At 45.9% G+C, this 25,477-nt stretch overlaps 1 protein-coding gene across 1 annotated transcript in view; it reads left to right on the top strand.

The window, feature by feature from the left end:
• Nucleotides 1–25,477, top strand: part of RICTOR (RPTOR independent companion of MTOR complex 2) — a 3,179,211-nt gene that overhangs the window by 2,951,503 nt on the left and 202,231 nt on the right. The window lies entirely within an intron of this gene.

Below are 25,477 nucleotides of genomic sequence, written 5' to 3' on the forward strand. Positions count from 1 at the left end.
TCTTCATTCTTGCATCATGATATCACATATGTAAGTCACTGTATTTTTTGATGTGTTTTAGAAATATATTGATTTGCTGTGATATAACTTTTGGTGTCTAGAAATGGAAATGACCTGTTCTTTTTCAGGGGCAAATTAGTTAGCTCTAAGATGTACTGTAATATGGCTGTGAAGAAGTGTGAAGCATGTTTGCAACATAGGCTCAAATTGGATAGAGTGATTTCTACAGTGGCAAATTATCCTAAGATGTTAGCCTGCACAGGAAATTTTAATTACATCATGAGTGGAATAATATATCTTGCCTGCTGTACATATTGTCCCTTATTTTATGTTGAGAAAATAGAAAAGGCACTTCATGCAAGCATTTACTAGCACATATATGCAGTTAAGAAGAATGACGCAACAAATGTGCTCGTTAGGCAGTTAAAGAAATGTACTAATTTTAAAAAGTGTATTTTCTTTATTTTGGAGAAGGTACCTAGGCTTGAGAGGCATGGATGTTGGGAGGGCAAGCTTGAACAGAGGGGACTGTATAGGCAGATATTAGTCAAAGCCACCCACTCGCCAGGTTTGAACGATCATTTATCAATTAATAGTATTTTGCACCTGAGAGCAGATCAAATTTTAATGTATTAAGTTATTTATGTGATTAGTACATGATTTACTGTTCTTATGAACATTTTTCTGTGTATGTTTCTGATTAATAGATAATGTTTTTAACTATAAGGCTGATTAGTTCTAGTTCATAGGTTAATATTTTCATAGATTAATATTAAGCTAAGTGCCCTTCTGGGCCATTTTAAGCCTAGCCAGTTACCCCATGTGAGAATCAAACCCTGCACCTTGTGTCTATAAGGTAAATACCTTAACCGTTATGCCAACCTCTTACCCTGAATTGAATCAGAATTGGTAGCTTTTGATCATGTGATTATTTATAAACTGGGAAGTCAGTGTACAGTTCTGATGAAATTCTTAGCATTGTTAAAAAGAACAAAGCAGTTAACTGTTGTAACTATTACATCTGAAGTAGTTTACTTAATTTGATCTTCAACCTGTGGATGTTCGGATCCGTATCAGATCCGACATGGCTGCATTTTCCAGATGTTCATCGTGCATACAGCTGCAGTCATAACAGATGGGTTATCCTGCCGTCAGGCGGGTCCTCGGTCAGCCGAATTCCAAAGTCTAGGTCCGGCGTTGGTTGTCGTCGCTTCTTCCCTGACGTCAGTGCGTCAGTGGTATAAAAGAGGCAGCCGACGCCATTTTCTTCAGTCTTTCTTGCCGCGCGGTGCCCGAAGCAGAAGCAGTTCGCAAGTGCCGATCGGCCAGCTCCTGAGATTTACGAAAGTATTTCAGCCGAAGTCTTCTTGAAAGCTAAGTACCCCGTTGGGGAAACTTTTCTTGCCTCAGACTGATGTCAGACAAAGTTAATAATTGCATTTCATGTGGGAAGCAAATACCGCATAAGTATTTCCACTCTTTATGTATACCTTGCTTAGGCCCAGACCACGACGTCTCGGCCTGCCATTTTTGTGCTAGATTCAATAAGCGCACTATTAAGCGTCGGGCGGAGTTTGCCCTTCACTTTTTTGGCAAAAAATTTAATTATATTATGTCGTCGGATACTCCGACTCCAGTTTTGAGCAAAAAACACAAAGATAAGGACCGACATACGAGGTCTGCATCACCTACTGAAACCACGCTAAGGCCGACTACCGGTTCTCCAGTACTCAGCGAGGTGCCTACGCAGCCCCTGAGTACCGATGACAATGCATTACCAGTGTCTTCAGTACCCGAGGTCGCAGGCTCCTAGGCCCCCATTCCTACTACAGATCCCGACGCCACTCCTGGTGGGGAAACTCAGAATTTAGACAGGCCTGCCATTTCTCAAGGGGTCTTCAGGCCTTCCTCCTTCTCTATTAAAGCCTTCACTAAATCTAAAGCAGCCAAGAAAACCAAAAAACAGGTTCCTCAGACCCCCTCTCAGGGCACCATGCCTAAAAAACAGATGCTTAAAATGGCTGAGGATTTGATTACTCTTATCAGGGGTTCTCATCCCGCCTCTGACAAAAGGCCCAGATTAGAGGAAGACTACCCTTCCTCAGATCAAGCTTCTATTACCTCAGAACTATCTGAGGACCAGGATTATGCCTATTCTCCATTCGAAGACTCTGATGCAGAGGAGTCTATTCCGTCGGTCTCCCCCCCCCTGAGGACTTCTCTTTTGGGGAAACCCTGCATACATTGAGGGAACACTTTCACTGGGAAGGCCAAGATTACTCAGATTCCAAGAAAAGGCTCAGGGAATTTCTTCTGCTACCCCAGCATAGGCCTCTGGCTATCCCTCCTGTTTTAGATATATTGGATGATGTGTACACAGAAGCCAGCCTTAATCCTGATTCTTTGCCTCCAGCTCCTGTTAAACCAGACGGGTATTACCGGGTTCCTGATTCTCATCAGTTCCTATATAAAAGCCATACTGCTGACCCAGAAACAATTTCACCGGGTCCCAAGGGAATTAAGGCCTCTACTGCTAAAAATCCATTACCTTCAGAGAGAGATTTCAGAGCTTTAGAAAGGTGGGGGAAAAAGGTGTACAACTTGGCCACTTTAACCATGAGGGCATTAAACTGCCAGTTCCATATGTTAAAGTATCAACAGTTTTTGATATCTCAGCTGAAAAGCAAGATGACACAACCAGAACAACCAGATTTAAAAGAGTTGCAGGATTTGTTGCATGGTGCAGAGCAAGTGGGTAAGCATACCTTGCAGTGTGGTTTTGATGCTTTAGAGGCCTCATGTAGAGCTGCTGTTACGGGATCTGTTATACGTAGGCATGCTTGGCTGAAAGAGCAAACCTTACCAGATCATGTCAAAGCTAAATTATTAGATGCCCCTCTTCAAAAAGATGTATTGTTTGGTGTTAAAGCTGAGGAGGTGCTAAAGTAAATGGATGAAAAAGCGAAATCAATGCAAACAGTGAAAGATTTCCTGCAGGTACAGCCTTCACGTTTCAGCAGAAACTGGCCTTCAAAAAATTGGTCCTTTCCAGCCACGGACAGACCTCAAAGGGGCAGATACAGGCGCCCAAGGGGCAGAGGGCAACGTCATGGATCCTTCAGAGCCAGACAGTGGCAAACACCAACCCCAAGAGGTGGAGAAGATAGATCACAGCCTTTTAGAAAACAGACACAATGACTTCCCCCTACACCTGCCAAGCAAAGCTTTAATGGCAGCACCTTTGGGCGGAAAACTGACATTATTCTCAAAAAATTGGCATATTGTTACAAAAGACAAATGGATTCTGGACATTATAGACAGAGGCTACAGGTTCCACTTTCACACCCTTCCAAAAATGAGAGGCATGCCAAACCTGCCACAAAATCAAAGGGCAGAGGCACAAAAACAAGTTTCAGCTCTCATAGACATGAAAGCAATTCAAGAGGTACCTGCAAAAGAACAAGGTCAAGGGTTTTATTCCAGACTATTCCTGGTACCGAGGAAAGACAAAGATTGGAGACCTATCTTAGACATATCCATCCTAAACACATATCTACAGGTGCCAAAATTCAAGATGCTCACATTACAGCAGCTTCTTCCCATGCTGGGCAAGGAGTCTTGGCTGGTAACACAGGACCTCAAGGAAGCTTACCTGCATGTCCCTATCAGACAAGATTGCAGAAGATACCTCAGATTTCTTGCAGGTTCAACCCATTACCAATTTTCTGCATTGCCCTTTGGCTTATCTACTGCGCCCAGAGTGTTCACGAAATGCCTGGGGCATCAGTAATCGCCTTCTGAAGACTACAAGGGATACAAATCTACCCATATCTGGACGACTGCCTGATCCAAGCGGACAGCAAGGACATACTACTGCAGCACCTGGCGTTTGCATTAAAACTGTTGAACTTCCTGGGATACACAGTCAACAAAAAGAAATCAAAACTAATACCCTCTCAACAAATAGTTTTCCTGGGTGCCAGCTTGGATACAACCACCCAGATGGCCTACCTCACGCCAGACAAGCAAGGGCAACTGTCTCAATACTTCAGAAAAATGGCAACTTACAACAAGCTAACTGCAAGGAAAATCCTGCAGGCTCTGGGATTCATGGCATCTTGCATCCTACTTAATCCCATGTGCAAAGCTGCATATGAGGAAACTTCAATGGTACCTGAAAAACATATGGTCTCAACACAGCCACAGCCTGGAAACAATTATCCCACTCATTCCATGCCTTCAAAAGGAATTTTTGTGGTGGACTCAAGCTTGCCAAAGAAACACAGGTCTTCCTTTCTGTGTACCTCAAGCAACTCAAATCATCACAACAGACGCATCAGACTACGCCTGGGGAGCACACATGACAGATCAGTGCATTCAGGGAAAATGGACCCGAAAAGAGAAGCACCTCCACATCAACCAAAAGGAAATGCTAGCCGTGCAAAAGGCTATTATGACCTTCAAAGACCTACTGCATCCAGGCCAGCTATTGATAAGGACAGACAACACCACAGTGATGTGGTACATAAACAAACAGGGGGGAACTCATTCATACCCCCTGTGCAGGCAAGCCATGACCCTATGGAACACAGCACTGGAATTGCAAATTCAACTGCCGGCACAATTCCTGCCAGGGTAGGAAAACACACTGACAGACAACCTAAGCAGAAATATGACAGATCCACACGAATGGAAGTTGCATCCTCAACTTTTCACAAAGGTAACTCGGGCATGGGGACAGCCAGACATAGATCTCTTTGCTACCCACATAAATTGCCAGTTGAAAAAATTTTGTTCAAGGACCTATCATCCACAGGCCTGGAAAGTGGACGCACTTTCCTTCAATTGGGCAACATTGACAATCTATGCCTTCCCGCCTCTTCCTCTGCTGCCCAAAGTTCTATTAAAAGCCAGAGCAGAGAGGCCGAAAATGATTCTCATCGGTCCGGACTGGCCAAGACAACATTGGTATCCGCTCCTGAGGAGCCTGACACACTCCCCACCATGGATCCTACCTCTAGTCCCTCTTCTGTTGTCCCAGCACAACTACAAAACCCTTCACAGCCATCTCAAAACTCTAAATCTAGCTGCATGGAGAATTCCTTGATTGCCCAACAGTTACTCCTCTCCAAGGAGGTGCAGGATGTCATCTTGGAGGCCAGAAGACCTTCCACTAGAAAGGTTTACTCCGCCAAATGGAAACGATTTTATGCCTGGAATCTCGAAAAGGGACAGAATCCTTGGGTAATAAATATACCTCAAATTTTACAGTACCTAGCTGAGATGTTAAACAATGGACTTTCCTTCTCCTCCATCAAGATCCACGCTTCAGCCATCTCTGCACAATACAACACAGATCCTCCATTATTCTCTCACCCTCTCTTAAGGCAGTTCCTCAGAGGGGCAAAGAATATAAAACCCCCAAGGAAACCACCAGTCCCTGCTTGGGACCTCAACGTCGTATTGGAAAAGCTGACCCTTCCTCCCTTCGAGTCAGCTTCTTCAACAGAGTTACAGTACTTGTCATGGAAAACAGCCTTTCTTCTGGCTATCACCTCAGCATGCAGGGTTTCGGAGCTACAGGCCCTCATGGCTGTGCAACCATTCATCATTTTCCATCAGGACAGAGTCTCCTTACGAACCAATCCTACCTTTATGCCAAAGGTAGTATCCAGTGTAGCTTTGAATCAGACTATCCACTTACCTACCTTTTACCCTAATCCACAAAACAAAGGGGAAAGGCTACTACATTCCTTGGACATTCACAGACAACTACGTTACTACTTGGACAGAACAAAGCCATTCAGGAAATCTGAGCAACTCTTTGTGTCCTGTGCTGTAGGTGCTCAGGGAAAGGCTATTTCCAAACAGACAATTTCAAAATGGATAGCCCACTGCATACGCTTTTGTTACTCATTTCATGGAAAAACTGTGCCTGCATGCATCAGATCTCACTCCACCAGAGCCACAGCTACCTCTGCAGCCTTCCTCAGGGGGGTCCCTACCAAGGACATTTTGGAAGCAGCCACCTGGAGTTCAGTGCACACTTTCTCCAAGCACTATCACCTCCCACTATACTCAAAATCTAGAGCGGGCTTTGCCACAGCAGTCCTGCAGGGCATCCTAGCCCCACCTAGTTCCACTTAGTACCTACCACCCTTACTTAGCTTTGGGATTCTACACATCTGTTATGACTGCAGCTGTATGCACGATGAACATAGTACAGTTTTGTACCTACCATAAATGTAGATGTTCGAGTGCTCATACAGCTGCAGTCCAGGTTTCCCTCCCTCCAACCCCTCTTAGGACAGGCCTTATGACAAACACTTTTCACATAACCTTTTTGGGGTATTCTTTTATGGTGTATTTGCTTGCAACTACTGTTTTTGATTTATCAACATTGCATCTTTGCATAACATTATGTTTGCCTTCCTTCTGGGGGCACCTGACATCTGGGGCAAGAAAAACTGAAGAAAATGGCGTCGGCTGCCTCTTTTATACCCCTGCCGCACTGACGTCTGGGAAGAAGCGACGACAACCGACGCCGGACCTAGACTTTGGAATTCGGCCGACCGAGGACCCGCCTGATGTCAGGATAACCCATCTGTTATGACTGCAGCTGTATGAGCACTCGAACATCTACATTTATGGTAGGTACAAAACTGTACTTTATGGCTCTGAGCTCCATGCTCCTTCCCTTGCCCCCTGTCTCCCTTCTCCCATCAGATCTCGTTTGCCACCTGCGAGTGCACAAGCGTGGTCTGAGCTCCAGTATGTTATTTCAGCGTTTGTAAGAGTATATTTTTCTATTTTAGCTTCCTCCTGACTTTTCCTTCCTCTTGAACTTTTCTGTACCTCCCCCGGGGTTCTTCGTTTAGGGAGTAAAAAAAAAAAAAAAAAAAAAGTAGGCTTTCTTTTCCGTTCTTCTTCTCTTTCTCTCATGAGCGTGTGTCTGGGATGGCAGATGCCCGAAGCCCGGTTTCAGAAAGTGCACAGGGTGTGGCCATAAGCTTTCCCCAGTGGATGGCCACACTCTGTTCGTGGTCTGAACTCCTCCAGTCCCCCTGTCCTAGGACAGGCGGGATAAATTGATCCTTAAGTGCCTGTTGCTCTCTTCTTCTGGGACTGTGGTCCCCTCTTCCCCTGCAGGGAAAGCAGCGGCTGCTGCTCCGTCTTTCTCTTCCTCAGCCTCTGGGATTCACACTCCCGCCAAGAGGTCCAGGAAGGGGATCAGGTCAAGAAAGACCGGCCTAGCAAGCGATCCCCCAACTGCTTGTCGCAGGCTGGCCCGCTGCTGAAAGTGAAGCCTGTATCCAGGCCTTGTGACTCCTAGGTTCAGGTCCCCTAGGTTTTCACCTGAGCTTGAGGAACAACAAAGCCGGTCTCCGGTCAGGTCTCCCCCCCACCGGTACTCCCACTGGTTTTCGGCGGTGTCCTCCTGCTCCTCTCGGAAGCAGAGACATACAAGATGATGTGGAGGTTTGTCTGCACTCAGATACAGATGGGTGTCTTGCTGGGGCCTTCTCCCTCTAGAGCGGGTCCCTACCAACCCTTGTTCCGTCCTATTGCTCCTTCTCCGATCTGACCAGTGGTTACAAAATTGTTGGATCTGAGGACGATCACAGTTGAGAGGTAGGCGCCGATGGTATCCTGTACCTCAACACCGGCCAGTGCCTTGAGTTTGTTGGATCCGACGGGATCAGATCCAAGCTGTCGGAGCTGCAGTCTCAAGGTCGGATCCAAGGGGGGTGTTTTCTGCTCTGAGCCTGTTGGAGAGAAGCATCCCTCTTGGCGTCTTAGCTCCAGCAGGTTCGGCTCCGACTCCCCTGTCGGGGCAAGGGGGAGCGGCTTCCGGGGGCACATTCCCCCTCTGCTTTCGATGTGGTGGAAAGGGCTCTCGCTGGGTCGAGACCTCAGACTCTCTTGTCCTCTGAATCTGTCCAGATCCTCCTGGCTCTGAGTGTGGTTCCGGCCGTCTTGCCCTTTCAGGGACAGCCTGTGCCCGTAATGCCCCAGGTAGTTCCGCCTTCGGAACAGCCTGTTTGCGAAGCCTCCCCAGACAGTCCCCTTGAAGAGGCCCCCCCCCCACAAACATACATGTTAAAGGAGACACTTGGACTCTCCACCAGAGTCCCTCACAGAGGACACAGATTTGGATGAAGGGGAAGGCTCCCCAAGGTCACCCCCAAGGATGTCTCCTTTATGGACATCATGGAGATCCTCTGCCAGAGGGGGGTGGTCTGCCCCAAAGCCAACCTCGGACGAGTCCGTGTTTCTGGAGGCATTTGGCATGGGCCCATCTACCTCTTGGGTGTCCCCTCCTGCTGACCCACTTGTAGAACTAATAACATCTTGGGCTTGGAAGGAGCCGGACACCATAGAGCCAGTCCCTAAGTGGCCGGATAAGGTTTTGAGTCCGCTCTTGGATAAGCTTCATTGGCACAAGGGGTCCCCTGTAGCTGCTATGATTGTGGCGGCGGCCACCAAGAAGGAGCTCGCTCAGGAGGTGGTCCACCCTCCTGTCCGAGAGTCAAGAGCATTAGATCACTTTGAGAAGCGAGTTTATGCTTCAGGGACCTTCTCTGTGAGGGCGCTGAACTATATGGCGCACGTTATTCGACTCCAGAGAGATGTTAAGGAAATCATGGAGTCGACCACAGGGTCCATGTCGGCAGAGGAGAGGAAGACATTCGATGCACAAATGGCCACCCTAAAAGCAGTTGCTGACACGTCCATGCACTTGCTCTTCCATGCCACAGAGGGATCCGCATGGGCGGTGGGGACAGGAATTGCCATCAGGCACCATGCCTGGCTCTGCTTATGTCAATTTACGGAGCCCTTCAAGGTGTCTTTTACCAACGCCCCTTACGATGGCTCTTCCCTGTTCAGGAAGACGGTCAGAGAGACTTTAGTCCAGAGTGAGAAGGATGGGAAGACGCTGTCTGCGAGCTCTGTGGTCCACCCTCCTGACCGAGAGTCAAGAGCATTGGATGGCTTTGGGAAGCGAGTTTATGCTTTAACAACCTTCTCTGTGAGGGTGCTGAACTATATGGCACACGTTATTTAACTCCAGAGAGATCTTGTTAAGGAAATCACGGAGTCAACCCCAGGGTCCCTGTCGACAGAGGAGAGGAAGACATTCGATGCACAAATGGCCACCCTAAAAGCAGTAGATAACACGTCCATGCGTTTGCTCTCCTACACCACAGAGGGAGAGACAGGCATTGCCATCAGGCGTCATGCATGGCTCTGCTTATGTCAGTTTATGGATCCCTTCAAGGTGTCTTTTACCAACGCCCCTTATGACTGTTCTTCCCTGTTCGGAAAGACTGTCAGAGAGACTTTAGTCCAGAGCGAGAAGGATGGGAAGACACTGTCTGCCGTTGGGATCTGCTTCTCTCTGCCTCAAAGGTCCTTTTCCAGGAACCAGCGAGGCCCAAAGAAGATGTGGTTCCGCAAGTCTCAGGCGGTTTCCCAGAACCGCAGGACTCTCCTTCCCTCAGAGGCAGAGGGATATTTGACAGACACACCCCTAGAGGTAGAGGTGGTCCTAAGAATTTCGGGTCCCGAGAACCCTTCTCGGATAAACCCGGGCAGTAGCCCTGAGGGCTTGCCCGACTGCTCTTCTCTGGAGGCAGTCGGGTGTCATTTGTCGCTACACCCTTTAACATGGGAGTCCATAACAACAGATCAATGGGTGTTGCGCATCATATACAGAGGATATTCCATTCCATTCCAGGACCCTCCCCCATCCAACAAAGCCGTCCTGGACGTCCCACCAGTGCAGCGGGAGGAGGCAGCAGTACAGATAGATTTACTGCTAAGGAAAAGAGTCATCCAACCAGTCCCCTTAAGCCAGTCCAGGTCCGGAGTTTATTCCAGGTTCTTTTTAGTGCCAAAAAAGACGGGGGACCTCAGACCAATCTTGGATCTGCCCAAATTGAACCTGTCTGTAACCAGGCAAAATTTCGGATGGTCACAATTCAGGTGCCCACGGAGGTTCCTTCATTTCTGGCTGGGAGCCAATCATCATCAATTTTGAGCCCTTCCCTTTGGTCTCACCACAGCCCCCCCAGGGGTTCACCAAGGTAATGGCGGTAGTAGTGGCTCACCTGAGGCTTCAGGGTAATCAGGTCTTTTTGTACCTGGACGATTGGCTTTTTTACTGCCCCTTCAGTGCATCTGTTTTTTCAGGCCAGGGACTCCTTCCTTTGGCTAGCCAACAAGTTGGGCATCACGATCCACATGAACAAATCTGCTCTACTCCCGGTTCAGGTTTTGGGTTTCATCGGGGCATGGCTGGGCACATTACAAATGAGGGTTTTTCTTACATTAGGATACACAATCTGAAGTTACACGTCTTACACATTCTTAAGGCCCATTTACCGACAACAGAGGCAATGTTAAGAGCATTGGGGTCTATGGCGGCCATAGTCAGTATTCTTTCAATGGCGTGTCTTCATATGAGAGTGTTGCAGTGGACGCTTGCAGTTCAGTGGTTAATGTTAGATCTCCCCTTGTCCTTTCCAGTGAGAATCTCGTGAGCGTGCAGGCACTCCCTGTGGTGGTGGATTCAGTCTCCAGATCCCCTCAAGGGACATCCATTCCATCATGCCTTTCCCAAGACCACGGTGACCACGGACGCCTCCCTATTAGAGGGGAGGAAGTCATTGCTCAGGAAGGACAGTCCAAGGCACATGGTCCCCTTCCAAGACCTTTCTGCACATCAGTGATCTAGAGATGAGAGCGGTTCTCCTTGCATTGCAGGCCCTTCATGCTCGTCTTCCTCTAGAAACGATTGCATTTCAGATGGGCAATATGTCAGTGGTCTGGTATAGCAACAAACAAGGGGGAACCAGATCTTATCCCCTGTGTCGAGAAGCCATGAGAGTGTGGAAATGGGCGAACTCCACCGGGCAATTTCTGGTGGCAACGCACATTTCGGGACATTCCAACATTCTAGTGGACAGGGTCAGCAGATCTGTCCTGGTGCCTTATGAGTGGTATTTGAACCCTTCAGTAGCAGAACAGATCTTTCTAGAGTGGGGTTGTCCTTGCTGCAATCTCTTTGCATCACCTTCCAACGTGAAATGCAGCGAATTTTTTCTCTGAACCCCCCCCCCCCCACCTGCCAGGGGAAACCCCCAGAGACGCTCTGATTCAAGCTTGGCCTCCCAATCTTCTTTATGCATATCCTCCTCTTCCCCTGATGTCGAAGTTTCTGCAGAAAGCCCGAAGGCTGTGGAGCACTGTGATCCTCATTGCCCCATTGTCGCCTCAACAGGTTTGGTTTCCCTTACTCAGGTCTCATCTAGTTTCGCATCCCTCGGGGATCCTACACCCAGACCTGGACAGTCTGAAGCTCACTGCTTGGCTGCTTCGGTTCCCATGATTATTAGGACTCCCGGTTTGTCATCCCCTGTTAAGTCTATTCTGGTAGCGGCTCACACATCTAATAGCAGAAAAGTGTATCGTAGTAAATGGAAACATTTCTCGATATGGGCTTGCCAGCGGTCCCAGGACCCTTTTACCACTCCTCTTTCGGTAGTCTTAGATTTCCTGGCTAGCATTTTTCAACAGGGTGCCAGTTCCTATATGGTTAAAGTACAACTGGCAGCCATTTGTAATTTTCATGTGGGGGTAAGTACATCTTCATTGGCTTCCTCTAAACTTTGTAAGACCTTTCTTAAAGGTGCTTTTCTTCTTAGACCCCCCCCCCCCCCGGTAAAGGATCCTATCCCACCGTGGGACCTTACCTTACTGTTGCAGGCATTGGTTCATCCCCCGTTTGAGCCTGCGGCTTCAGTGGATTTGCAATTTCTGACTTGAAAAACTGCCTTCTTGGTCACCATCACGTCCGCCAGAAGGGTGTCGGAGCTTCAGGCTCTTTCAATCAAAATGCCCTACATGATTTTTCATAAAGATAGGGTGTCGCTTTGCACCAACCCATCTTTCCTCCCTAAGCTAGCTTCGGAAGCCAATATTAATTAGGCCATTAACTTGCCAGTCTTTTTGCCTAACTACAGAACAAAGGGGAATGCAGGTTACATTTATTGAATGTGCATAGACAATTGAGATTTTACCTGCACGTGACTAAAACCTTCCACAAGTCTGATCAACTTTTTGTGTCTTATGCCAAGCCCTTCTTTAGTAAACCAGTGTCGAAAGTGACAGTTGCTCGCTGGATCTCACAATGCAGTGGCTGAGCCTATTTGGAGAGAAGTCTGTCTCTTCCAGAGAAAGTGAAAGCTCATTTGACCCGATCTATGACTACGTCAGCGACCTTTTGGTCCAGGGTGTCTTTGGATGATATTTGTTCGGCTGCCTCATGGGCCTCATCTCATACCTTTATTTCACATTATAAGTTAGACTTTGTCTCTAAGAGTAGAGCATTCTTTGGCTCTGCAGTGCTCCAGAACATCCTTCCATGAGGGCCACCCAAGAGTTTGGTAGCTGGGGACTCTGTCCCACAGATAGGAGATCAAAGATCAAATGAAGTAAACTACTTCAGATAAAGAAGTTATGTACTCACCATAACATTCCATCTGAGTAGTTATACTTCATTTGTCTTCAACCATCCCCTCCTCCTTCACCCTAACCTTATCATTCAGGTGATGATATTTTTTTTTCTTATCAGATGGTTATTGTTGGGATCCCAAGTTCTGTCCAGGCTATGGGAGTTTCCTATTAGTTATCCTGGTGATAAGGTGTCATTGGGTCCAGTTGTCTGATACTTGTTAGGCAGCAAACATGATATGAGGAGAGAAGGGAGACGGGGGCGTTATGGGTAAGGGGAGGAGCATGGAACTCTGAGTCATAGCTGGAAAATGCGGCCATGTCGGATCCGATATGGATCCGAAGACCCACAGGTTGAAGACAAATGAAGTATAACTACTCAGATGGAACGTTATGGTGAGTACAGAACTTCTTTATTTTTTTTTTTATTCCAGTGTCCTTGACTACTTTTTTTGACCAAACAATTTTACATCAGAACTTTTTTTCTCTCTTCAAAGCTATATATATATATATATATATATATATATATATATATATATATATATACACACACACACACACACACACACACACACACACACACACAGACACACACACAGACACACACACACACATATATATTTTCTAAACTGGTGACTAAATTATAGGTTCATAGGTTGGTACTAGGCTATCGGCCCTAGGGCCTATGCAAGCCTAGCCATAACAATTCCCTGGAAATTTCTTCCCACAATATTTACTTCTCTGGACCCCTGTCTAGCAGGGCGACTGACATGATCCCCGGGGTGAATTTCCTATCTCCCATCCAATCATCAAGGTTCCTTTTGAAGAGGGCCAATGAGGCGCTCTGCTTGACATATATGGGCAGTCTGTTCCAGAGTATGGGGAGTCTCTGGGTCAGGAACCTTATCCCTCCAGCATGTTTTGTTCACTGTGATGACAAGGTTTAGATCCCTGGAGCATGTGGCACTTAAGGATTGGGATTTCTTTAAGTGTAGCATGTCCAACAGCTCAGGGTTTGACATGGCCTTGTATGTTAAACGGAGATCGCCTCTGAGTAGGCGATATGCCACAAAGTATAGCTGGAGTTTTTTTTAGACGGTCAGCATATGGCATCTGCTTTAGGCCTGTGATTCTTTTAGTGAGGTATTTCTGTGGCCTTTCCAGCTGTTGCAGATGTCTTGTGAGGTACATACCAAATGGGGCATTATACTCTATAATGGGTCTAATGAGGGATGAGTACAGTGGGACAATGACCTCCTTTTTTCTGGATGAAAAGCCCTTAGTGATGAGGTGTGCCACATAGAAGGATTTCCTGACTGTTGTGGCGATGTGGTTATCGAAAGTGAGACCACTCTCATCACACTTTCAATGTTTAGTGTCCTGCCACCTATGTGGTAATTCATGGGTACATGTTTTTTTTCCAAAGGGGATAACTATACATTTCTTGGCATTAAGCTTGAGCCCATGGCTCTAGCACCAGGTATCTGTTTCTGTAAGGCCCTTTTGTAGAATATCCACATCATTTGGGGATACAGTAATGGCTCCCAGTTTGCAGTCATCTGCGAACTTTGTTAGCCAGAGTCTCTTAGTGTTGGCCTGTACTTCAGAGAAGTAGATGCCAAACAAGAGTGGTCCCAGGACTGAACCCTGAGGTACTCCACTTGTCTGGAGCTGGGATTTTGAGTCAGCTACTTTTGCAGTCTGGGTTCTGTCAGTAAGCCAGTTGGTAACCCATCGAGTGACGTAGGGATTTATGCCCAGCTTAGTAAGTTTATCTAGGATTCCAGAGTGGGGGATGGTGTTGAACGTCTTGGCGAGATCCAGATAGGCTGTGTGGACCACCTTACCTTCGTCCACAGCTCTGGAGACTGATTTGAAGAAGTCAGTCAGATTCTGGAGACAAGATCGGCCCTTCACAAACCCAAACTCGGTGGGGTCCAGTGTTTGAAGGTTGCCAATGTCATTGTTTATAAGTTCCATGATAATGCGTTCCATGCCCTTGCAGATTAGGCTTGTCAGACCGATGGAATGGTAGTTCCCGCGATCCAAGGCAGATCCTCCCTTGTGAAGCGGGATAACTGTAGCTGTGTGCCCGAAGCCTGAGGTGAGGCTATGATTAAACATGACACTTAGGTGAGGTGCCAGTTCATTTTGTAGTTCATGTAGTACACAGCCTGGGATTTCATGTGGTCCCATGGATGCTGTATTATTAGCTTTGGAGAGTGTGGTTTCTACCTGTGTGGCCATGATTATCGGAATTTGGCAATCTTTTGGTATTGAGATGGGCCCTTTAGGGGGTGAAGTTGGCACTAAATTGATCTGCCAGGATATTGGCAATATCCTTGGGATCAGTGTATTTAATGCCATTCTGTTGTAGCTCAGAGCAGATCTGAGCATTGCCATTTAGATTCTTGACATAACTATAGAATGCCTTGTGGTTGTCTTTGGAATCTTTGGCAATTTTATTTTCGTAACTAGCTTTTGAGGATTTTATGAGGGATCTCAGCTTCTTACTGAGGCTGGTGAGGGAGTTTTTTGCATCCTGGGATTTTCCTCTTTTCTGCAACTGTTTCTTCCTTCTGTTGTATAGTTTGTTTATAGCAGGGGACCACCAGATTGGCTTCCTTTTTTGGAGAAGAGCATCTTGGTTCTTTTTGGGATGGCACGATTCATGCACGAGTTGATGTTCTCGTACAGTGCCTTAGTGTAGGATTCTGCAGTCGAACTTCCAGATCCCACCTGCGTGGGTGTTGTGAAGTTTGTCACTTCTGACTTCAGTAGCATGAAGTTGGCTTTGGAGAAGTTTTTTAAGAAGGTTTCCTTACTGGGGGTTGGGGGTGGGATGTGGATGTTAAAGGTGATTTACTTATGGTCAGACATGACCAATGAGGGGGTGACCAGTGGTGTGGAGAATCTATCTCCCATGTTGGTAAAGACCAGGTTTAGGATATTGGAGCCCCTGGTGGGACAATGGATTAGTTGATCCAGGACATTGGAATTTATGAATTCCAAGAACCGTTGGGAAAAGGAGTTGGTACCCGAGTAGTTTTCATTACTTTCTTTTTGTAGTCGCACTTATTTATTTATACACACAAGTAACCACTTGTGATTGTGGCCATGTTTGTGAGAGTGAGTGAGTAAACCCAGTCTTCCATATTCTACAGTATTCTTGACACATGAAAGGAATGCACAGCTAACATCGTATCATGGCTTAGATGCCAGAAAACAGTACATAACTGAGTAACTATTTCCACAGAAACAAACCCACTGTTCATACCATTTTTAAAAATGTACAGCAACAAGCATGAGACTGCCAGCAGTACAACACACAGATACAAAACTCTTTCACAATTGCACAAGTTTAACTGTAACTTCTTCAAAAGCAGTGTCATATAAAATGGTAAAATACCCAGTACAGTACTGATTAGATTACAAAACTAGAAGTGAATGCATTTATAGTGTTTAATCCTGCCACAGTTGAAGCCCAGGAAAAAAATGAGCTAATCTCTGAAAAAATCCTGTCATGCATCATTTCCAGCTCTACTCTTATAAATTTAACTAACATTACATCATGTTAGTGGGCATAGTTTCAAAAAATACATTTTTAGAATTTCAACAGAAGATCTGTTTTGACAGTTTCAGCTAAGAAATAAAGAAGTCCACCAAATAAAAAAACACAGTGCAGTGATGCTGTTATTGCAGAATACACAAAAATAAAGCAAAGTACTAAGAACACTGTAGCAAGTAATTTTAAAGCCTTTAAGTCTTTACATGCTGAGTCTTCCCCTCTTTTAAAAGAGAAAATGTTTTCCTGTTTCTCAGGTACTTGTTCCCAGTATGAGGGACAAAGTTTAGACTTAGACACTGCATTTCTCAGATTCTTACTCCACAGAATGGGGTATCTCTGGGCAGCCAAGTGCTCCGGATTGTGTGGAACTCTCCGCATTTAACGTCGACTTAGCCGACTGTTCCTCTGTTTCGCATTGAACAGTGCTGGCTCCGCTTTGCGATGTTTGATTGGCTCATATAACACATTGTGATATACGAGCCAATCAAGTCACTGCTCCTAAGGCAAAGGGAGCTATTGAATGTGCAGAGAATTCGGCTAATCATGTGCAGCTACTAGTTTTCGCACTACTGCAGTACCTTCAAAGAAGGAATTGCAGGGCACAGAGTGTTTGAGAGATAATTGTTTTCATTTTCAAGAGGGTTGTTATGATTTTTCATCATGTTTTTCTTAACCATATCTGAGGATACCAGCAAGATTGCAGGACACACTGTCAGGGACTGGGCAACAAAACACAGGCAGCTACTGTAATGCACTTTGGTACACCTCAGGTCAGAAATCAGAAATGTGAGATTGGAGATCAGTTGCTACATGTATCATCGCAGCAGCATGCAAAAATGTATACCCCTTGGATGTATTTTTAATTATTTTATTTATTTGGCTAGATTGGCCCAGCTGAGGTGTGCCTATTTTTAAAGAGATTCTGGGGAAAGTAGAACATTACATTAATAACGTAACTGTTATTAATACATGTATGTAATCCAGAAAAGGCACGATGCACAGCATGTATAGGTGTTGTAAATAAAACTTATGCAGAATTTATGTGAATCAAACACATTAGAAAAGTTCTGGGTTAATTGTAATCTACTAAGAACTCAGCTCTTCAGTCGGCAGCAAAGATTAGCATTGTGCTGCTAATAGTTCAGTATAGATCATACCTCTCAACCTGATGTTCATCGTGTTTCACTGTTGCAGTCATTACACTTGGGTTATCCTGCTGGCAGGCTACCCGCAGTCTGCCTGAATTCCAAAGTCCTGGTCCGGCGTCGGTTGCTGTCGCCTCTTCCCTGGCGTCAGTGCGCCAGGGGTATAAAAGATGCAGCCAACGCCATTTTCTTCAGTTTTTCTTGCCGCGCGGTGCCCGAAGCAAAAGCAGTTCGCAAGTGCTGGCCGGCCGACTCCTGAGATTTTCGAAATCTAATTTCAGATCCGAAGTCTTCAATAAAGCTAAGTACCCCGTTGGGGAAACTTTTTTCTAGCTCCAGACCGATGTCAGAAAAAGTTAACAATTGTATTTCTTGTGGGAAGCAAATACCTCATAAGGATTTTCATTCTTACTGTATTCCTTGCCTAGGCCCTGACCATGACGTTGCTAGTTGTCGGTTTTGTGCTAGATTTAACCAACGCACTATTAAGCATCAGTACGATTTTGCTTTTCATTATTTTGGCAGAAGGTTTAACTATATAATGCCGTCTGAACAACCGACTACCGGAGTTCATAAAAAACGCAAGGATAAAGACAAGGACAAGCATCCGAGGTCCAAAACCGACGACAAAGCCTCTTCCAGGCCAGTCGCCAGTTCGCCGGTGCTCCGTGAGGCGCTTTCGCAGCCCCTGACTCCCGCTACCTCAGAGCCACAGGCCACCTCTGACTCCTACGTGGAGACAGCTAGGCCTCTGGATACTCAAGGTATTGGCCCTTTGGATATTAATCCCTCAGATGGGTCTGGAGCCGCTGAGCAGGCATCGGCTTCTGAGGGTGTCTTCAGACCTAGACAACTTTATATAAAGCCTACTTCAGCATCCAAGACAAAGTCTAAAACAGTTTTAAAGACAAGGAAACCAGTACAGCATTCTCCAAGACAGACTTCTATGCTTAAGAAACAGATGCTCAGAATGGCCGAAGACCTACTTACTTTGATCAGGGGTTCCCACCCCCGATAAGAAGCCTAGGCAAGACACTGAATATGATTCCTCTGATCAGGTTTCCATTTCCTCTGATTCCTCTACTGATCAGGGATATTATGTTCCTCCCTATGAGGATTCTGATGCTGAAGATTCTATTCCTTCAGCTTCTCCTCCTGAGGACTATTCATTTGAGGAAACCCTGCATACCATGAGGGAGCATTTCCACTGGGAGTGCCAAGATTATTCCAACTCTAAGAAAAGACTTAGAGACTTTCTTTTACTTCCTCAGCACAGACCTCTTGCAATTCCCCCTGTTCTATACATAGTAGATGATGTTTTTTCAGAGTCCGGCCTGTCTCCAGACTCTCTTACCTCCTGCCCCTGTTAAGCCAGACAGATACTACAGGGTTCCAGACTCCCATAAATTTCTTTACAAAAACCCTGCTGCTGACCCAGAAACTATATCACAGGGTCCCAAAGGGGTCAAGGCTGCTTCTGCTAAAAACCCTGTCCCCAGATAGAGATTCTAGGGCTTTGGACAGATGGAGGAAAAAAGTTTACACTTCTGCTACCTTGGCTGTAAGGGCTTTAAATTGTCAATTTCATATGCTCAAATATCAGCAATACTTAATGTCGTTGTTAAAACAAAAAATATTGACAAATTCTGAATGTTCTGAGAACAAAGATTTGCAGGATTTATTGCATGCAGCTGAACAATTGGGAAAACATACGTTGCAATGTGGCTATGATTCACTGGAGGCCTTGTGCAGGGCCGCTGTTACAGGTTCTGTTATTAGAAGGCATGCTTGGTTAAAGGAACCGAATCTGCCTGATTATGTTAAAGCAAAATTATTGGATGCTCACTTACAGCATGATACTTTGTTTGGTGTTAAAGCAGAAGAGGTGTTGAAGAAAATGGAGGATAAGGCAAAATCTATGCAGACAGTAAAGGATTTCTTACAGGTACAGCCACCCAGATTTAGCAGGAACCGGCCCTCTAAGAATTGGTCCTTTCCAGTGTCAGACAGACCACAAAGAGGCAGATTCAGACACCCTAGAGGCAGGCAACAGCTCCAGGGCTCATACAGGCCCAAACAATGGGGTGCTTCTACCTCCAAAAGCGGAGAAGACAAATCACAGCCTTATAGTAAACAGTCCCAATGACTTCCCTCTGCCAATGCCAAGCACTTATTTTTGGCAGCAGCCTTAGGGGGAAAGCTAGCACTTCTTTCACAAAACTGGCACAAGATCATCCAGGACAAATGGGTATTAAATATAGTCTCTCAGGGCTACAGGTTCCACTTTCACACCCTTCCAAAGGCAAAAGGTATGCCAGACCTGCCACGCAATCAATGGCAAGAGGCACAAAAACAAGTTTCATCTCACATGGACATGAGGGCTATTCAGCCAGTGCCACAACAAGAGCAGGGTCAAGGATTTACTCAAGACGTTTCTTAGTACCAAGAAAGGACAAAGCCTGGAGACCAATTCTGGACCTGTCTATTCTAAATACTTTTCTGGACGTCCCAAAATTCAAAATGTTGACTCTACAGCAGCTTTTGCCCATGCTAGACAAGAATGCTTGGCTTGTAACTTTGGACCTCAAAGAGGCATACCTGCATGTCCCAGTCAGACAATCTTGCAGAAGATACCTCAGATTCATAGCTGACTCAATGCACTACCAATTCTCTGCACTGCCCTTTGGCTTATCTACTGCGCCCAGGGTCTTCACAAAATGCCTGGCACCAGTAATTGCATTTTGCAGACAAAGAGGAATTCAAATACATCACTACTTGGACGACTGCCTTATTCAAGCAAAGACCAAAGATATTCTACTACAGCATCTGGCGTTTGTAAAAAGATTACTAATTTGCCTATGGTACACAGTAAACTAAAATAAATCAAAACTAGTACCCTCTCAAGAGATAATATTCCTGGGTGCAAGCTTAAATACAACTACCCAGATGGCTTATCTCACGCCAGACAAACAGAGGCAACTGACTTCTTACTTCAAAAACATGGCAACAAAGACCCAGTTATGTGCAAGAAAAATTCTGCAGGCTCTGGGTTACATGGCATCCTGCATTTACTAATTCCATATGCAAGACTGCATATGAGGAAATTACAATGGTATCTAAAAAGTGTTTGGACACAACATTGCCACAGCCTGGAAACAGTAATTAGTCTCATTCCCTGCCTGCAACAGGAATTTCAATGGTGGGCACAGGCCTGTCACCACAACAAGGGACAGCCGTTCACCTTACCCACTGCCAGGCAGACACTAACAACAGATGCATCAGATTATGCCTGGGGGGGGTGCACATGGCAGGAAAATGTATTTAGGGCACATGGCCTACAAACCAAATACATCTTCATATCAATAAAAAAGAGATGCTAGCTGTACAAAATGCCCTGACAGCCTTCAAGGACCTACTACATCCAGGACAACTGCTGGTAAAGACAAACAATACTACAGTCATGTGGTACATAAGCAAGGGGGCACACATTCTTACCCCCTCTGCAGACAAGCCATGACTTTGTGGAACACAGCATTGACTTATCAAGTACATCTGCAAGCACAATTCCTGCCAGGAAAGATAAATACTTTGGCAGACGAACTAAGCAGAAACCTCATGGATCCTCGCAAGTGGAAACTAGATCTACAAATCTTCAACATGATAACAGGGAAATGGGGATGCCCAGACATAGATCTATTCGCCTCCCTCCACAACTGCCAGCTACAGAGATTCTGCACTCGGACTTATCACAAGCAAGCATGGAAAATGGATGCCCTTTCATTCAGTTGGAAAGCCCTTACAGTATATGCCTTCCCTCCTCTGCCTCTCCTCCCCAAGATACTCCTAAAGGTCAGATAAGAGAAGCCAAAAATTATACTGATTGCCCAGACTGGCCACGCCAGCACTGGTACCCAATCCTAAAGAGCTTGTCTCAAGGCCCAGCCTGGACATTGCCTCTAATACCTCATTTGCTGACTCAAGATCCTGCACAGCCAACTGAGAACCCTAAATCTGGCTGCATGGCGGATAATGTAATCATTCAGAACACATCTCTCTCTAAAGCAGTTATCGATGTTATTTTGGAGGCCAGGAGGCCCAGCACCAGAAAATCTTATGCAGAAAAATGGAAGAGATTCTGTGCTTGGAACCAAGCGCAGGGAATTGACTCGCTTGTACCAAATATACCTCAGATTTTGCAATACCTAACTGAGATGCCGGACAAAGGCCTATCCTTCTCATCAATTAAGATCCATGCCTCTGCCATTTCAGCTCATTACAATACAGACCCACCTATTTTTTCACATCCATTGTTTAGGCAGTTCCTCTGGGGGGCCAAAAGCATAAGACCTCCAAGGAGAGCTCCAATACCTGCATGGGACCTCAATTTTGTCTTGGAAAAACTCACACTGCCTCCTTTTGAGACAGCCAATACAGCAGAGATAAAATACTTGTCATGGAAAACCACTCTTTAGCAATAACTTCATCAAGAAGAGTCTCAGAGTTATAGGCACTAATGGCTGTGGAACCTTTTATTATTTTCCATCAGGACAGGGTTTCTCTAAGGACAAACCCGACATTTATGCCTAAGGTAGTGTCCAGTGTGGCTCTTAACTAAACCATACATTTGCCTACCTTTTATCCAAACCCACAGGATAAGGGGGAGAGACTTCTGCATTCTTTGGACATACACAGACAGCTACGCTTTTACTTGGACAAAACTAAAGCCTTCAGAAAGACTGAGCAACTCTTAGTGGCATATGCTGCAGGTTCGCAAGGAAAAGCCATTTCAAAGCAGACTATTTCAAAGTGGATAGGCCACTGCATTCGATGTCCTTCAAGGATGCATCTGCAGTCTTTACAAATGGGTTGTCCTGTCGTCAGGCAGCCCTTCGGTCGGCCGGATTCCAAAGTCTGGGTCTGGCTTCGGCTGGTGTCGCACTTCACCCAACGTCATTGCGGCAGTTATTCGGGTATAAAGGCATCAGCCGACGCCATCTTCCTCAGTCTTTCTTGCTGCGTGGCGCCCGAAGCAGAAGCTGTTCGCAAGTGCCGGTCGGTCAGATCCAGGTTTATCTTGTGGGAAACAAATACCTCATAAAGATTTCCACTCCTATTGCATACATTGTTTAGGCCCAGACCACGACGTAGCAGCTTGTCTAGCCTGTGCTTCTTTTAACCGACGGACGCTTAGACGTTGCTCGGACTTTGCTGAACAGATTTTCTGCTCCGATTTTGCCTACATTATGCCGTCGGATCCTCCGACTATGCAAATAACCAAAAAACGCAAAGAAAAGGACCGACACTCGCGGTCCGCGGTTTCGGCTGAAACCGCAGTTAAGCAAACCACGAGTGTCTCGGTTCTTTCTTCAGCCGATAACTTGCCTTCTACCGAGGCCTCTTCTAACCTGGTAGAAACGGCTTCTGAAATCCAACCTTCTGTTGCGATTTCACAGGATTTATCAGACACCATTCCCCTAGATATTTCTACCCCTGCACGTGGAGCTGCTAGGCCTCCTCCAGCTATGTCTATTAAGGCCTTTGCCAGGGCTAAAGCAGCCAAAGCATCAAAACCTGTGCCTGCCAAGCCCCCCTCTCACAGGCCCAGCACCAGCTACCATATGCTTTCTTTGGCAGAGGATCTCATCTCTTTAATTCGTGGAGCCCAGCCTCATCCAGACAGGGCCTCTCCCCCTCCTCCAGAAAAGAGGCCTAGAGCAGAGCCCTCTGAGCCAGTATCCACAGATGATTCCTCTGATGACTCAGAACATACAGACCCTCCTGAGGCTTCTTATTCTCCTTACGAAGACTCTGATGCTGAGGAGTCCATCCCTTCAGCCTCTCCTCCTGAGGAATTTTCCTTTGGGGAAACCTTGCATGCTATGAGGGAACAATTTCAGTGACAGGGCCAAGATTTCTCAGACTCTAGAAAAAGGCTTAGGACCTTTCTACATTTGCCACAGCATAGGCCTTTAGCTGTACCTCCAGTTCTATCTGTTGTTGATGATGCATTTAATGATGCTTGCACTGCTCCTGATACTTTACCTCCGGCTCCTGCTAAGCCTGATAGGTACTACAGGGTCCCGGATACTCATCACCACTTATATAAGGCTCCTTTTGCAGATCCAGAGACTATCTCCCAGGGCCCTAAAGCTGTAGCAGCTGCTACTTCTAAAAACCCCCTCCCCTCTGAAAGGGAATCCAGGTCCTTAGAGAGATGGGGTAAAAAAGTTTACACCTCTGCTACTTTGTCAGCTAGAGCTTTGAACTGCCAATTTCATATGATTCAATATCAAGAGTTTATGCTTGACCAGTTGACTAAAAGCTGTCCTCTGAAGAATCTTTAGATAAAAAGTATGTTCAAGAAATGTTACATAACATACAGCAGGTTAGTAACCATTCTTTAAAATGTGGCTATGATGCACTGGAGGCTTCCTTTAGATCAGCCATGACTGGCACATTTATCAGGAGGCATGCATGGTTGAAAGAACAGGCATTACCAGACCATGTCAAATCTAAGCTTTTGGATGCACCTATGGACAAGGTCAATTTATTTGGTGCCCCCGCACAGCAGGTACTAAAAAAAGATGGAAGAGAAAGCAAAATCTGTGCAAACAGTGAAAGATTTCTTACAAGTTCAACCTCCAAGGTTTAGCAGGAACTGGCCCTCCAAGAATTGGTCCTTTCCGGACTCCTCTAAGGCACAAAGAGGCAGGAATAGGTGCTCTAGAGGCAGAAACCAATCCAGGGGTGCCTACAGGGGTCGCCAGTGGCAGGGTAACAACCAACGAGGCACGGATACAGCCACCACCACTACAACAACTCAATCACAGTGACTTGGCGGTGGCACCGCCTACCTGGGAACAACTAGAAGCACCCTTAGGCGGAAAGCTAACATTATTTTCAAGAAACTAGCACTGCATTACAAGAGAAAAATGGATTTTGCAAACTATAGACAAAGGTTACAGGTTCCATTTCCATACACTACCAGGAAAGAGAGGAATGCCAAACCTACCACCTTCTCAAAGGACAGAAGCTCTAAAACAAATATCTCAATTATTAAGAATGAGAGCTGTGGAAAAGGTACCATCTATGGATCAAGGGAAGGGATTTTACTCCAGACTCTTCCTAGTACCAAGAAAAGAAAACAAATGGAAGCCTATTCTAGACCTGTCCGCTTTAAACACATTCCTCATTGTTCCAAAATTCAAAATGCTGACCCTACAGCAGCTTCTTCCCATGCTGGGCAAGGAGTCTTGGCTGGTAACTCTAGATCTCAAGGAGGCATACCTGCACGTCCCCATAAGACCAATTTGCAGAAGATACCTCAGATTTCTTGCAGGATCAGAGCATTATCAATTCTCAGCATTGCCCTTTGGCTTATCTACTGCGCCCAGAGTGTTCACGAAATGCCTGGCATCAGTAATCGCTCATTGCAGACTTCAGGGAATTCAAATCTATCCCTACCTGGACGACTGCCTGATACAAGCGGACAACAAAACAAACTAACAGAAGACTTACAAAGAGTCATCTACCTGCTGCAAGCCCTGGGATATACAGTCAATACAAAAAAGTCAAGGCTGATTCCATCCCAAAGAATAACCTTTCTGGGTGCAGACCTGGACACATCAAAACAAATGGCATTTCTAACTGCAGAAAAGAAAGAGCAACTTCCTCTCTACTTCTTGGCATTAACAAAGCAGAGCCATCTAACTGCAAGAAAAGTGCTACAAGCTCTAGGCTTCATGGCATCCTGCATAATACTGGTCCCTCATGCCAGGCTGCATATGAGAAAGCTACAGTGGTACCTAAAGAATTTGTGGTCTCAGCACAAGCACAGCCTAGAAACCAAAATTCCAATGATCCCATGCCTGAAGCAAGAGTTCTTATGGTGGGCTCAGGCCTGTCAATCAAACACAGGATTGCCCTTCTGCAAAAGTCAACCAAGACAAACCATCACGACAGATGCCTCAGACCTCGGTTGGGGGCACACATGATGGGCAAGTGCATTCAAGGCCTATGGACTCAAGACCAGCTGCATCTGCACATAAATCTAAAAGAAATGATGGCAGTAAAATTGGCAATCCAGGCATTCAGACCTTTTCTCCAAGAAGGCCAGTTGATGATAAGGACAGACAACACCACAGTTATGTGGTACATCAACAAACAGGGAGGCACACACTCATACCCTCTATGCCGGCTGGCACTGGACCTATGGGATGTGGCTCTGAGCTACAACATTCAGTTACAG

This window comes from Protopterus annectens, chromosome 1.part0 (genome assembly GCF_019279795.1).
Source record: "Protopterus annectens isolate FY-2018-M chromosome 1.part0, PAN1.0, whole genome shotgun sequence".
Lineage (NCBI taxonomy): Eukaryota > Metazoa > Chordata > Ceratodontiformes > Protopteridae > Protopterus > Protopterus annectens.